At 47.6% G+C, this 15871-nt stretch overlaps 1 long non-coding RNA gene and 2 other non-coding genes across 3 annotated transcripts; 1 reads left to right on the top strand and 2 right to left on the bottom strand.

The window, feature by feature from the left end:
- Window positions 1-3566: 3566 nt before the first annotated feature.
- Window positions 3567-3639, bottom strand: TRNAV-CAC. The gene has a single exon. It is a non-coding gene; the product is annotated as a tRNA-Val (tRNA).
- A 2671-nt stretch (window positions 3640-6310) lies between these two features.
- On the top strand, window positions 6311-10436 carry LOC123383699. Its single transcript, XR_006593627.1, has 2 exons — window positions 6311-6749; window positions 7307-10436. It is a non-coding gene; the product is annotated as an uncharacterized LOC123383699 (long non-coding RNA).
- A 329-nt stretch (window positions 10437-10765) lies between these two features.
- Window positions 10766-10839, bottom strand: TRNAN-GUU. The gene has a single exon. It is a non-coding gene; the product is annotated as a tRNA-Asn (tRNA).
- Between the last annotated feature and the right edge of the window lie 5032 nt (window positions 10840-15871).

The raw sequence follows: 15871 nt of genomic DNA, 5'->3' as shown, positions 1-15871 counted from the left end.
GGCGTAGAATTCCACCTTGACTTTGATGCTGCTCCATTGCCTTCTCACTTGCACCGCTTCCGGGGAGAAAACTGACATCCTGTTTACTTTTGTGTTCTGTACGTACCATGTCTTTTTCCTCTGGGTGCTTCTGCACAGTTGTTTTTGGTTTTGCTTTCTTTTTCCATGGATTTGAGCAATACAATTATGATGTGACTAGATACGGTTTCCTTCCTGTCTCTTGTGCTCATTCGTCATGTTCATTCGGCTCCTTGGATCGGTGGGTTTACAATCATTATAATGATTGGAAGTCCTTCTGTTGTTGTCTCCTCAAAAATTGCTTCTTTACCCCCAGTCCCAGTCTTTTCAGGAACTCTGATCACTCATATCTTTTAAAGTTGCCCTACCATTCCCTGACAGCGCTTTACTTCCTGGAGCAGACGTTGCATGTGTTTTTCACCCTCACCAATATCTCCTCAAGGTCCCCACACCTCCTCTGAACCCGTTGCCCACAGCTACTCTATGTGATGTCTAAATATGTGCAGCAGCATTATATTAAAAGTGTTTTGTTTTTTCTCTCTTAATTAGAAAAGTTCTAATTAATTAACTCAGTTTAGTATCATTGGAAGAACGTAAAGATAACAGTAGGTCTTAAAATTGCAAATTGACTCGACACATAATGGAGAAATGCATGTGGACTATAAAAATATAAAATACCTAAAAACCTTTACCCCAAAATATTGTAAGAATAATTAAGTCACTATGAGTTCCAGACTTCTAAGACTTACTCTCCATTTACAAATCTTTTAGGATCTCTTTAATGTACTGAAACACATAATTTCATATTGTATAAACTCCTTAAATACTATTGGAATTGAAGTGCGCTTATTGGGCCAGTAAAACCAATATAGGAAATTTAGGTGGCTACGTGTCACCAGGAATTTGAAGAGAAAATAAATCCAAGACCTGTATAAACTAGAATATATCTACCAATATTTTCTATATTATTAGAAAACCCGGAAGACAACATAAAACAGTTTTTAGGCCACAACTATTAAACCAGTCGGATGCACACAAAAAGTCCTCTTTAGAAATATGACATGACATAAACATGTTCTATGCCATTATATGTAAATTATTAAAATCCTTTAAAGTGTTTAAACGTATTCGAGATTCATCCTTACTATCCACTTGATGTTTTCCCCCTTGTACCTGAGTGCACGGAGAGCAATTTATCTACATCTAAACAGGGCTTTTTGTTTGTCTGTTTTCCCGGGTTACAGATTCAGCAAGAAAGGAAGTAGGAGGGGTGCCTGGCTGGCTCAATCCGTAGAGCATGGGACTCTTGATGTTTAAAAAAAAAGAAAGAAAAGAAAGAGAAGGAAGGAAGGGCGGAGGCAGAGAAAGAAAAGGGTGAGGGGGACAAACCCCCATCAATAGCGTCCTTGCACGCCCCCCTTGGGTCCTGGAAATAGAAGCTCAGTCACTACCCCACTTGGGGAAGGGGCTCAACTGAATACACACCACAAATCAGGTTGCCTGTGTCTGCTTGGACTCAGAGTGGAGCCAGGACAAGCTCAAGGACAGGACGAGATGAGACCAAGCACCATTATCACAGGGCAGCCAGCTACCTGACAGTGCCAAGGCAGACAATCCTGGAAAGCTCTTGAAGACTTCCCCTTCCCCTTGAAGATTTTCCCACCCGCTCCCCCTCATCCTCCCACCACGGGGAAAGGATTCTTCACCTTCTGTTGGGCCAGGACCCGTGAAGATCCCTGCAGGGCAGGAGAGCCTGCAGGGCAGGAGGATCCAGGGGGCAGCAGCTGCACTTCCCTGAAGGGTCTCTCCCCGGGTGGCGGGTTCTAGAGCTCAGGCTCACCCTAGATCCACTGCCCACCAAAGCCACCAGGAGGAGTCCGGAGGGCAGCCGGTGCTGGGGGCACGACAACCTGGACGTGTTCCTACAAGCACAGGGCACGCCTGGCCTGCCCTCTCCAGGAGAGCCGAAGAACCGCCTGCCTGCCTGAAGCTTCTCTACAGCCTGAAGGGAACAGGTGTCTGCTTCCTGAAGGAACAGGAGGGCTCTCCTCCACAGGACAAAGCCCTCCCCTGGCCCTGGAGGAAAGGTCCTGCAGAGGCTGGTTCTGCGCGACACTGCCCAAGGCAAAGGAGCAACCGCGGACCAAACAATCATCTGGAGATGACTGCACAAGTCCTGTCTGTACATGTGGAGCGAGAATGAGAAAGCAAATGTGGGGAAATGTTAACTGGTGCACCTGGGTGAGGGATATAGGATGTGACCATTCTGGCAACTGTTTGGGTATGTTTCAAAGTTTGTTTGTTTGTTTGTTTGTTTGTTTGAAAGGAGTGACAAAGTCAAGTCCCAGGTTCTCTTTAGAGGAAAACGCTTAAAGTGAGACCTTGGGTTTCTGAGGTGAATGGAAGGGAGCCGCTGGCCTGGCTTCTCATCCCAGCTCTCCTCTCCCAGCCTGGCCATTACAAGGACCCGGACTCCTGACCTCCCGTATTTTAGGGGCTCAGTGCACAGCCACTTCTGCAAGCGTCCCTGGGTGCACACCAGACTTCGGGGGATGAAAAGGCAAATCCTAAGTATGGAGACAGCGCCACAAAGTCTCCTGGATTGGAATCGAACCTGAGCAGTAGCGGTGAAAAATCCAAATCCCATCCCACCGATCCGATCCCGGGGAATCCACCCACACAGGATCCCTGCTTCGGCCCCTGCAGATGAAAACCCTGAAAGTCAAGGTGACATTTCCCAGGCGGACAGAGCACAAGCGGAGGCGATTCCCAGCGGCGCGGGGCTGAATGCAGCCGCACAAGGCTCCCAGCCCTTGCCCTGCTGCTCACCACCTCTTCCAGCCTCAGCGACCCCTTGGGCCCTGACCACAAGGTGACTGGCCTGTGCCACACTCTAGTCCAGCTGGAGCCGTGTGTGTTGCAGAGCCAAGGCCGTGCTCTCTTTCTGAGCCTCGTTTGCTGATGGGTAAGGTGCGGACTCGGCTCTCAGCGGGAGGGGAGGGGCGGAGTCCCTCTACTTGGCGACTTCCGAAGTAGCCCCAGAGCTGTCCCGATGACGGCACGGGGACGGGCTCCTTTGGTGTCCCCATGGGCTCATTAGGTGGAGCCTGAAACTCCTCACCTACGCGTCTTTGGCTCGGGTCCCAGGTGCAGCTGGTTTGTGTTCTTTGCGTTCTGTCAGGCAAATAAATACACCTGTTGCGCAAGTGTGCCGCCCAGGGAAGAACGTGCTGCTTTTCAGAGCCACGGTCGCTGTGAGCCCGTGGGGCAGACGGAGGCGCCAGATGAGCAGGTCAGCGGATGCGTGGAAGTAGAGGTAACCTGAAGTGGGCTTCGTCCTGCGTGCCCTTGTTGGAGTGACTAAGTGGGTGTGGCCCGCTCTCCAAGGTGACTGGGAGCAGACACACAGCGGCCAGGCCTGGTGGTCGAGTGCTGAGAAGGCTTTCAGGTGGCGGTGGGACTCCGGCCCTCGTTCTTTTTGCGGTTTAAAGGACAATAGATGGGGGGGGGGGGGGGGTTGGGGGGGGGGGGTAGTGGTAAAAGGAAGCTGTTTCCGCCCGGTTTCGAACCGGGGACCTTTCGCGTGTGAGGCGAACGTGATAACCACTACACTACGGAAACGAGGCAGGCGGCCTGGTCTCCGGCTCTAACCCCCAAAAGCGGCATTTCGGCCACAACTATCCGCCCCGCCGACTTCGCTCGAACCGCCCAAGGCCCTGGAAACAGCCGCGCCCCTGCGAGCGAGGAGCCCGCGCCCCCCAAGCAGCCCCGGCAAAGGACCGCCGCGCCGCCCCCGAGGACGGGACCCTAGCGCCCTCAGCAGCCTGGCCTCGGGAATCGCACCGAACGCAGGGCGTCCGCCTCCAGGACGAGGGGCCCCGGGGCAGACGTCCGGTGCGCGCTCTTCCTCCGCCAGCCCGTTGGCTCTGCGCCGCCCCGCGGCCCTCCCGGCAGAGCGGAGTCTCTTTGGTGTCCTCTGGGCGAAGGGGGTCCCTCGGGCTCCTGCCTGCGCTGCTTTAAAGCCACTGACAGGAGGTCCGCGGCCAACACGCTCCAGTGAAATCTAGGTCACGGACCAGAGGGATGAAAAGGAAGAGCCAGAAACCGAGTTGAGTGGCACCGAGCGGAAGAGTGGCAGAGCCACGACTGGGGAGGGAAGGTCTCTTCCTACCTGGCGTTTTGAGTGATTCTTGGGTGGGCTGCCTTGGAGTCTCCCGAATAGGCTGGTGTTGAGACTCGGTGTGACCACAGCCACTTTCAGGGGGGCCTTCAGCACTGGGAACAAAGTGAAGACGAAAAGCCTAGAAAAAGAGGTATTTTTAAAGCGGTTTCCTCTCTCCCTCCCGCATCGGAGTGTGTACGGTATTACTGCGTGATCTTGACTGCACTGTAATTTAGCACAACGACTTTCCTAATATTTGGCAGTTTCTCATACAGTGAAAAACCTGACCTGCCCCGTTACCTAGGAATATTGCTATTCACTCCCCCAGAAAAGTGAATGCCAACATCCAAAGAGGCTTCTACACCAACGTTCGTGCAACATCATTCATATTAGGCAAAACCGGATACAACCCAAATGCCCGTCAACAGAGGTGATACACAAACCCTTGTATATGTTTAGAATGGATTAAGTACTCTGTAGTAAAAACATCCAAACTATGGTTTAGGTGGTAATACGGATAAGCCCCTCGCATAGTTATATGTACCTATCTAGTACTCCTGGGTGATTCCATTTCCAGGAAGTATTAGCAGAGAAGAGTGGTTCCCTCTTTGAAATAATTTGCCAGGAAACTTCCCGGGTTGATGGATATGTTGCATATATTAGTCTGGCTGTTAGTACAAGCATTTACACGTTTATCACATTATTGCACTGTATACTTGGAATACCTTAGCTCCACTTACCCTCCTCATTTTTGAGTTATGGGTATTAATTTTATTTCAAAATACATTTTATCTATTTATTTTTGACAGAGACAGTGACAGTGCGTGAGCAGGGGAGGAGCAGAGAGAGACAGAAACACAGAATCTGAAGCAGGCTCCAGGCTCTGAGCTGTCAGCACAGAGCCCAACGCGGGGCTCAAACTCGTGAACTATGACATCATGACCAGAGCCAAAGTGGGACGCTTGACCAACTGAGCCACCCAGGCGCCCCTCAACATACATTTTAAAAACATAGGCATTATTACCATTGCTCAGAGAGTCCTATTTATTTGACTTAGCCACATATTTTACCTATTCATTGCCCTTCCTTCCTTCCTTCCTTCCTTCCTTCCTTCCTTCCTTCCGCACAGTTCCCCTGTGACCTGTGCAGTTACTTCTGCCTGAAGAGTTACCTTTTGCACTTTGCATTTCTTTTTCATTAGCTTATGTGGAAAGGTCTTCACTTCACTCACCCTTGAAAGATACTGGGTCGGGGACAGCACGCGGTGGCTGGAAATCATACTGCTCTGGCCCTTCATTGAGGTCTTGTTCTTCATGTTTTTGCTGAGATTTCAGCTCCCAATCTTTGGACGAGGTCATAGGAGTGTCCCCTCCTCCCCACACCCCAATCTGGGTGCTGCTGTGATTGTTTTCAGCTGCTCTTGGTTGTTCAGCAGTTTAGGGGTGTGACCTTCTTGTCCTTACCTGGCTTGCAGTGCACCGAACTTCTTGCACATGTGGTTGGAGAGACCATCATGATTTTGCTTTGATTCTCCATGATATAGTTTCTGCCCCACTTTCTGGTCCTCCAACCCCTGAGACGTTAATTACACACGTGTTAGGACTTCATGACATGGCTCATTATCTTTGTTACGCTCTTAATAGTTCTTCCTTTTGGCTCTGTATGCTTCAGTCTGGAGAGTTTCTTTCTACTTACAAATTTCGAGGTTAATACTCTCTCTACCATTGAGTCCAAGCTGCCGTTAAACTGACCTGCTGACTTTTTTAAAATGCCAACTATTACATATATTTAATTTTCATGTGACTTTAAAACTAGATTCTATTTCTCTGATGAAATATTTTATCTTGTCATCTATTTTCTGAACAGCTGAATCATACCACTTTACCTTTTTTTCCCTAACTTTTAAGTAATATATTTTTTCAAGTTTCAATTTATTTATTTTGAGAGAGAGAGAGCGAGACAGAACAAGCTCTCGGGGCAGAGGAAGAGGAAGAGGGAGAGAATCCCAAGCAGGTTCTGCCCCATAGATCTCACCAACCTTAAGATCATGACCTGAGCCTCAGCCAAAATCAAGGCAGATGCTTAACCGATGGAGCTACGCAAGTGCCCCTGATTTTTAAGTAATTTAAAGAAATTTTATTCAAGTGACCTGCACACCCAACGTGGGGCTCAAACTCACAACCCAGAGAGATCAAGAGTCACGTGCTCTACCCACCGAGCCAGCCAGGCTCCCCTAAAACCTACCGCTTTGAGTTCTTATCTGAGAACTCAAGGTCTCAAGAGGCAATTTCTACGGTTTGCCTTCTTTCTCTTGCTTCTCTTCCTTTACAATCCTAGAATATTGTGATTGAATGATGAACCCGTGGTGTGAAGGACAGCCAGGCTGGAGATGTTGTTTCTCTGAAGATCTTTCACCTTCTCCCCCAGCAGGCAGCAGAGGGGCGCATCACCTCTAATCCTTGACGAAGCTGGTTTGCAGCTGGTTCGCCCTCAGGGAAAGCCTCAATCTACAGCTAGTTTGCTCACACTGCTGTGCTGCAGACGTCCGGGGCTCCTACCTGCGACCTTGGTATGTTTCCTTGGGCCCTTCCTCTTCCATGAATCCTGAGCTTCAGTTTTTATCCCCTAAGCACCACGGTAGTGCTGCAAATTCCACTCTCTTTCAGCCACACTCTGCTGGCCTTCCAAGCCCCTTCGATGCACATGGCTTAATTTGCAAATGTATTGTGGGGAACTTCTGTACCAAGCACCCAGCTCACTTAACCCATTCCAGGATCTTGGCTGCTCAAGTCTGAATCCTTGGACAGTTCCATATGTCCTTCCTCTTCCCCCCCCCCCCCCCCCCGGCCCCCCAACTTCTCTGTCCAGACCTATGAGATCACTTAACATGTTTTCTCTGACTCTTAGTAGCTTCCCTCTCTCCAGTTGCTCAGTCTCCTGTTCCTGCCAAGAACTGGCAAATGCCCTGAGGGGATAACGCAGAAAATTAGTCTCATTCCATTGAGTTTCTCTTCTCTCTCATCTCTCCCCTTGAGCTGAAGGACTGGTGGGTCCTATCTGCATTGATAGTTCTCCAAATCTTCAAGCAGAATTCCTTCCATTCAAACTTCATTCATTTCTTTTCAGGGCGAATGCTGTTCTGCTACAAATACTCCATCATCACTGAAAGGTGAAATCTACAATTTCCAGATAAATCACATTTTCTTCCTCCTGTTTTTCTTAAAATAAGGTGGGGGGGGGGGTCACTGGTGCATAGCTGAAGTTTTCTTTTAATACCCCCCGGGTAAGTCTGACTGGATATCAAAAGCTCTTGCTAGAAGCACGGGCAAAAGATTGTCTACCTGGAGCTGAACACTCATCACGCCTGTCCAAGGTCCGAGAATTTGATCAAGTTGGATCCAGTTTCCTGCTGCACTGTCCCGTCAGTTAACTCACCATGGAAATTATCAAGTGACCAGTTTTCCAGGTGCTGGTCACTGATACAGAGGCGGAGAGCCCATGGGAACCATTTAACACTCCTCATTTATTCTGGGGAATGCTGAAAGTCAGCAGTGGTGCAGTTAGAAGTGAAAACGGAAGTCTTAGTTACAATGATACTGGCAGTTTTCCCCGAGCGAGCGTCACCGTGTGAGCAGCACGCAGTTCCCCGGTGCTGTACGGAGCATAACCTATCTAGTCCCCATAACAACCCCGAGACAGTGTAGGTTATCAGCACCCCTGCTTGCAGGTGAGGACACTCAGGCACTGAAAGGCTGGTCTGACTTTCCAAGGGGCCCAGCCCTGTGACTGGGAGGGCCAGCACTCAGGGCCAGGCAGTTTGCCTCCAGAGCCCTCGTGTTTGGCCAGCCTGCCAGCGCGCACTGAGAAGCCTTCACCAAGATTTGCCGTCCCCTCCTGGCTCAGCCTCCCTGATGTTGAAAAGAAAGAGAAGGTTAAAAGGAAGGCCTACTTAACACTGGCAACTAATGGACGGAATGAAGAAGAGAAAGAACAAAACGATTTAGTCCTCCCCAGAAACAGACTCCATGGCTCCCGGGATGATGCAATCACATCTCCCAACGGAAGTATTTACTAAATCTTGATTCTTTTTAATGGTCTGAACAAGGAAGTTCCCTAGAGAGGCTCCCCAAAACAAACAAAAACAAAAACAAAAGAAAACAAATCCCGTCAAGTGTGCCTTTTATGTTCAAAGTGTGGAGCAGACAGCTGAGGCCCTCCCACCTACTTAATGCCTCAGGGCAGGAGGGAGTGCGCCTGCAGTGACAAGGGGGACGGAGGAGATCGCATAAAAATGAGACAAAAATCATGCTTCTCAAAGCTCATTAAGGAACACAGCACTTTCATAGTTGGCCACAGCCATGTACCTTTATCACCGATTACCGAAGAGTTTCCATGATTTGATTTACAGCTTCTACTTAGTAAATTTCTTTGTAGACTCAATTGTATATCAGCGTCATAACGGAAACTCCACTAGGAATAGCCACAGGCAGGATGTAACTAGAACGTAAAAGGAGATAGTAGTGTTGTGACAGTCAATGAGAGAGGTAATGAGCCGAGCCCAGGAGCCTCCCTCCACAAGCCTTCCCTTGAGGCATGGGCACAGGCAGCCTTCAGAGGAGCCCAGAGCCACGCTGGGGCTGGGTGATCAGTGCATGAAAACCCTGGCCAACCAGGACGTGGAATGGTTCTTCGTTACCAGCCAAGGGAAAACCCGACAGTCCTCCTCTCCATGATCACAGCTCAGGGGAAGCAGAGACATCAGTACACACACAGGAGCTGCTGGTGCTGGGGACGGACGAGGTGGACTAAAATGAATCTAATGCTGAGCGAGATTTCAGGGCCTTGAAAGAAAAAAGTCTTATGTGTAAGGGGTTCAGGAAGATTGCGGTGTGGGCAAGGTAATGAAGAACGGCACATTGATAGGTTGGGAAATAAACTGGACTGTGATTTGGTACTGCTCCCGTGGAAGGCAAGTTTGCAGGACTTCCCCAAATTAGCAGCATATGAACACTATACTACAGTCATTGCACTTCCAGTTCTGTACGCTGTAGAAATACCTGCACAAGCGGCCAAAAATATGTGTACAGGAATTCGTAATCATAAAACCATAAAACCAACTTAATTTCAAAAGCAATATGGAAGAGGTTAAATACGTATCACACATACTGTGGAAGAAATGCCTCTGTCAAACAAATGCAGAGGACAATGATGATGAGGATCCACTGATCACAACATTATTGATAGAGCAATGCCCAAATCCAGGCACTCCCTGGGGACGGGACACCATGGTTGGCCTCCTACTCCCCATGAAAAAGAACTGAGGCACATCAACACCAAAGGCTGGCGAAGATGGGGGAACAACAGGAGCTCTCACTTACTGCTTGGTGAGAACGCAAAATGGTACAGCCACCGTGGAAGGCAGTCTGGCAATTTCTCACAAAACTAAAAATGTTCTTAATATAGCAGCCAGCGTCCGGGCTCCCTGTTAGCCAGAGAAGTTGAAAAGTTATGCCCACACAGAAACCCGCACACGGATGCCTACGGCAGCTGTACTCACAATTGCCAAAACTTAGAAGCAACCAAGATGTCCCTTACAGGTGGAGGGATAAAGGAACTGTGACACACACACACACACACACACACACACACACACACACACACACAATATGAAGTAGTATTTCAGCACTAAAAGGAAATGAGCTGCCAATCCACCAAAGGACATGGAGGAATCTTAAGTGCGTATTAGTAAGTGAAACAGGCCGATCTGAAAAGGCTACATACTGTGTGATTCCAACTACACGACCTTCTGGAAAAGGCAAAACTATGGAAACAGGAAAAGGATTCGTGGTTGCCAGAAAGGGGGCGCAGAGGATGTTTGGGCTAGTGAAACTACTTTGTGTGATACTTACAACGGTGGACACATTTCCGGATACGTTTGTCCAAACCCACCCTGCAAGAGTGAACCCTAATGTAAACTATGGACTTTGGATAGATTCCTGAGTTGTCACAAAGGCACAAAGGCACTGCAGTGGGGGGTGTTGACAACCAGGCAGGCTATTTGTGTGTGTGTGTGTGGTGGGGAGGGCAGGAAGGGTGTGGGCAATCTCTGTCCCTTCCCCTCAGCTTTGCTGTGAACCTAAAATGCTCTAAAAAATGAACGATTAGCATTTTTTTTTTTTCAAAAAAAATGTCAGCCCCCGGACCAATTTTCCCAAGGCAAGCAGTTTGAACAATGAAGGCAATCATGTTTAGAAATTAAAAAAAAAAAAAAAAAAAGATGGGAGTCACAAAAAGTTTCACTTAGTCATCCAATCTTTCAGGGCGGACTACAGAGTTTTACCACACTAGGTAGAACCCGGGTTCTTCTATCTGTTTGAGAAGTTGGCGTTGTAGAGGTATAAAGCTGATAGGCCAGCAGATACCGTCAGAGAATGAGGTTGGGACGTGGGGGGTGGCTCTGAACGGTTAGGTGCTGTGAGGTGGCTAGGGCCCAGAATCCAGTAATGTGTACTTTATGTGAGGAAATGTGCAGGTGCTAACTAAACAGCAGGAAACACGCGGAACTGAGCCAAAAGTGAACCAGCCCGTCCCTGGGTGGGCTCGAACCACCAACCTTTCGGTTAACAGCCGAACGCGCTAACCGATTGCGCCACAGAGACACAGCGCTCCACCCTTCCCCTGCCTCCTTAGGTAGTAAGTACCTGCTAACCTCGGGGACGTGCCGCACTCTAGACAAGGAAACAAGTTCCAATGCCTCGGAAAACCGGAGAGGAGTTGGCAGAGCGTGTTCATCGCGTGAAAACCGTGAGCGAGAGATTCCGAAGACAAAAGGGCAGTCCAGCGGCCCCACTCTGCCTTGCTCCCCACCCGCCTGAAATGCTAGCTAGCGTCCCCGGGGCCGAGGCGAGTGGGGCCCGAGGGAAGCTGCACGTCCCGGTGGGCTCGCCTGGTGACGCTTCCCCCTTCTCTGCCTTCATCAGACCACCCTTCATCGGCACTCGTCCCCTAACCCGGGACGAATGTGAGGCCTGGAGGAAGTAGCAAGGGCATAATTGGTCAGAAGGAGAGCCCACCATTCGGAGATACCTTCGAGGCTGGTGGGGTGCTTCCACTTCCTTCGGGTTCCTCTGCCCGGCAGGGAGGTTCCACGACGGCAGGGGTCGGGTCGATGGTCGTTCTAATGTCCCCACGCCGAGAACAGGGTCAGACATTCACCAGGACGCTCTCCTGGGACTTGTAAATTACTTGGTCGTCTTTAGGTTTTAGGCCCTTGAGGAACTGAAGCACCCCGACAATGGAAATAGTGAAAAGCTTTTCAAAGCGGAAACTTGTTTTTCAAACTTACCCATCCAGTTGATTGAGCAGCATCCGCAGCGGCAGCAAAACGGGAAAGACGAACCGCGCGCCACCCGCCGGCTCGAGCTTCCGGCGCTCAGCTCGGCTCCGCTGCGTACGTGCTCAGTGCGGTGGGTGGGGGGTCGGCGTGGGCCGGGGACCCACAGCAGGTGGAGGGAAAAGGGAGCCGCAAAGAGGAGGCAGGGAAGCTGCGGAGGCGCGTACTGGGTCAACAAGACCTCCTCGGCGGCCTGGCAGCCGTAAGGGGCCAGATCCCGGAGAGATGAGAATGGGTCTTGTATCGTAGTTGAAGGAGAAGGAAGGAAAAAGAACGGGAAAGAACGAAAAGGGTGTTAGACTTGTAGCTCGGGGGGGGGGGGGGGGCAAGGCAGCAAGATATCATGAAGGCCTTTAGGACCGCTTAAAGCACGGCATTTGCAAGCCGGCTCATAGCTCTTTAGTGCTCAACGTGCGTTGTACCTGTAGCAGCCTCGGTTCCAACCCCGCTCAAAGCAGGGTCTCCTGAGGTGGTGGCGAGTGCTAGATTTAAACCTGCGCGAGCTGCCCCATTTGCCTGCGGCACGAGAGCACGGTTTCCCGCGATTCCAGAGCTCTGCGCTGAGAAAAAGGGAACCTCCGCCGTGCATGCTGAAGTCTCGGTCGTCTTGAGATGCTTGACTGCCCTACGTCTGGAAGGAGGTGAGGGAGGTGCCGCCTTGTATTTGGTGTCTTTGCAAAAATGAAACGATGAGGCTTTTCTGGTTGAGAAGTTTCAAGCGCCACTGGGGCCTTTTTAGACGAGCTAAGAAACGAGATGAAATGAGAGTTCGAACTCCAACGGATACTTTAAATAAAACCTAACAAATAAAATAACATCTTCACTTGATAACGTTTTTTTTCGAACAGTGAATGATTGAACATAGAGTTCACAAATGTTAAGGGCACCGCCCAGTGAGTTTTGCTAAATGTAACTGGTATCTAGCCGAAATTACGAAAAACTTACATCAGTCCCGAAAGTTAGACCTGTTTTCCTGTTGTTAAAAAAAAGAATCTGAAAGGTGGAATGAAATGGGGTCACTGCATGAAAGGATTTTAAAATGGAGCCAGGAAGCCATTAAGGAGATGGGCTTTGTGCAGGCACGTCTCCACCGGGTAGAACTGGGAACTTTTGAATTGTGCCAAACACCAAATATTACAAGGACTGAGCCGCAAAACCTGTAACTTGCTACAGTCAGAGACTTTGCTTAGTGATAGCCTTAGCAATCCATTACACTCAGTCCAGATTCGCTTTCTGCCATTAACACCAATCGAAAGTTCTCGTTAAACAACTATTTGGGTTGCTCTTCACATCTGTGTATGCTGAACTGCGATTCTTTGATCCCAAATAAATGGTCTTGCTTAATTATTGCCTTGTGACGATTTTAGGCCGACAGCCTGTTGTCAGAAGCAGGACCTGAGGTGATTTCAGCAAGGCAGGACCGGTGTCTCCTGGAATTGGGTGCGGTCTCTACAGGAGACTAGTGCTCACCGCTCCTAGCTTGTATACACACGGACAGCCTTCTACTCGCACCGTGAGTCCTCTTAGGTACCGACCTCCCTCCTTCCTTTTGGTTGAGGTCGTTGCCTTTCTCTGGGATCAGGCGGGTGAGTGCCCAGAGAGAGAGGAGATGCCCATCATGCCACTGGAGGGAGGGGTTTCACTATTGATGAGTACTCTTTTGTTTCATAGGATGTGTGTGTGTGTGTGTGTGTGTGTGTGTGTGTGTGTGTGTGTGGGCGGGGGGGGGGGGGATTGTGATTGCTGGTTGTTTGGTTGTTTTAGGACAAGTGTTGTTTAAATTAAAATTGCAATAGCCATTCTGGGGAACCTCTGTTTTAGTTAAGTCCACCTTAAGGGGCACCCTTAAAAAAGAGGATTCCAAACCTCTTTGAGACAGTGGAATGCGTTCTTTGATTAGTATGCAAAGGACAAAATAAGTCCGAAACAGCTCTAAAAGGATCCTGATAGCATGCAGATAATAATAATAATAATAATAATAACAACAACAATTTTTTAATAAAAGATTGCTCATCCATGCAAATAATAATACATTTTTAATAAAAGACTGGCCATCTGAGCAAGTAACCTTAAGTTAGTCCATCTGCTGGAAACATAATTTGGATCCAGCTGTTCTTTTTTTTTTAATGTTTATGTATTTTTGAGAGCGCGGGGGGGGGGGGGGGGGGGCGGAGGGGCAGAGAGAGAGGGAGACACAGCATCTGAAGCAGGCTCCAGGCTCTGAGCTGTCCCCTTAAGAGCCCAACATGGGGCTTGAACTCACAAACCATGAGATCATGACCAGAGCCAAAATCAGAGGCTTAGCTGACTGAGCCACCCAGGCACCCCTGGGTCCAGCTATTCTTTTGGGTTTCCTACCTGAGACATGGCTAAAGTTTAAAAAAAAAAAAAAGAAAGAAAGAAGGAAAGAAAGCTGTAAGAGCTGTGTGTGTGTGTGTGTGTGTGTGTGTGTGTGTGTGTGTGTGTGTGTATGCATGTTATAGATATGGTATTTTACTGTCTTGGGATGATATTGCCAAAATTAATTTGTAAAAGAATTCTACTTAATTGGCTTGAGGAATGTCAAGTACTTATATCTATTAAGTATTCCTAAAGTTCTCAGAAATAGACTAAAAAGTAACCCAAGTTCATATAGTCTAGGATAATCTTTGATAAATAAAAACGAATTCAAGTTTGTTGGTTTAATAAAAACAAGAATATCTTTAGAGTTATCAACATTAAATAGAATGCAGATAAACTGCCTTTTCTACCTGAGTTTACTAATCAAATAAGCTCATGTTATCTCTATGTTACAAAATTCATCAACAAAAGAAATAACTTAAAATGATGATTAGCTGTTTAATGTCTTATCCAAGTATAATTGTTAAAAACAAGTAATTTAGGGGTGCCTAGGTGGCTCAGTCGGTTAACGTTTGGACTCTTGGTTCCAGTTCAGTCAGGCTGTGTACTGACAGCCTGATAGCATGGAGACTGCTTTGGATTCTTTCCCTCTCTCTCTGAACTTCCCCTGCTCTCGCCGCCCCCCCCCCCCGCCGCCCTGCAAAAGAAATAAATAAAAACTTAAAAATTTTTAAATAAACGTTTTAGTTTAAATAAATAGAAGATCAAAGTTTATACTAAGATAAACTAAATAATGGACACTCGTTGAATATCTAAATTATTTCCAAAATAGTTAAATATTAAATGCTAAGCTTAGTTTATCTACTTTTGGCATTTCCATTTTTACCAAAAAATTATTATGAGAAAGAGTATGTCTCTAAAAATTTTGAAATGTATTTATAAGCTTGCTAATATACAACAGGATGCTAATTTATGATAGACAGTTCACCATTGCCTGCTTCCTAATAGTCACTGAAAAGCAAAAATTACAAATGGTTAAAGAGGGGGCGCCTGGGTGGCTCAGTTGGTTGAGCATCCCACTTTGACTCAGGTCATGATCTCACAGTTGGTGAGTTTGAGCCCCGCCTTGGGCTCTGTGCTGACAGCTCAGAGCCTGGAATCTGCTTTGAATTCTGTGCCTCCCTCTGTCTCTGCCCCTCCCCAGCTCCCTCTCCCTCCCTCCCTCTCCCTCCCTCTCCCTCTCTCTCTCTCTTTCTCTCTCTCTCTCTCTTTCTCTCTCTCTCTCAAAAATAAATAAATATTAAAAAATTAAAAAAACAAATGATTAAAAATTAGATTGGAAAGGGAGTTAAAATACAAATGAACCAATGAGAAAACTTAGAATACTAAGCATATGTTAACTCTGCATAAACTGCATGCGTGGATGCTGAGAGAATGCAGACAAGCCAGCAGGTGTGCCTTCGGAAGAGAAGAATCAGTGAACTTCCATAAGATCTTTCTCCTACTGTGGAAGGATTTATTGTAACTTCGGGTTTTTCAACCTGTGGTCACAGACCATCAATGAATTATGACGAACACTTATTTAAGTAGAAAATACAAATGTTATCCATATCTGTTTATACAGATGAATGGACGATACATATTTTATTATAGATGTATTTATTATCTATATATAAATTAAAAATAAAATTTTCATTAAAAAAGTAAAAATTAGAGTACCTACATGGCATATACTGAAAATAGGCAATACTTGTCCATTTATTAAACTTATACTTGTGTTAGTTATATGGTTTTATGTGTGTAAGTATGTGCTGAGACACACTACACAGTATATTTCTTGCTGTGAAATGATCCAACATGTTTGAGAGCCACTGCTTATATACCACAGTAAATTGAGCAACAAAGGGTCTGTGTGGCCAGCTGAAATGCCAGTACAAGAACAATCATCCTTTCTGTCC

The sequence above is a fragment of the Felis catus genome (assembly GCF_018350175.1).
Source record: "Felis catus isolate Fca126 chromosome X unlocalized genomic scaffold, F.catus_Fca126_mat1.0 chrX_random_Un_scaffold_91, whole genome shotgun sequence".
NCBI classification, from domain to species: Eukaryota; Metazoa; Chordata; class Mammalia; order Carnivora; family Felidae; genus Felis; species Felis catus.
Note: the sequence above shows the minus strand (reverse complement) of the source record. Positions and strands in the feature narration are given on the sequence as shown.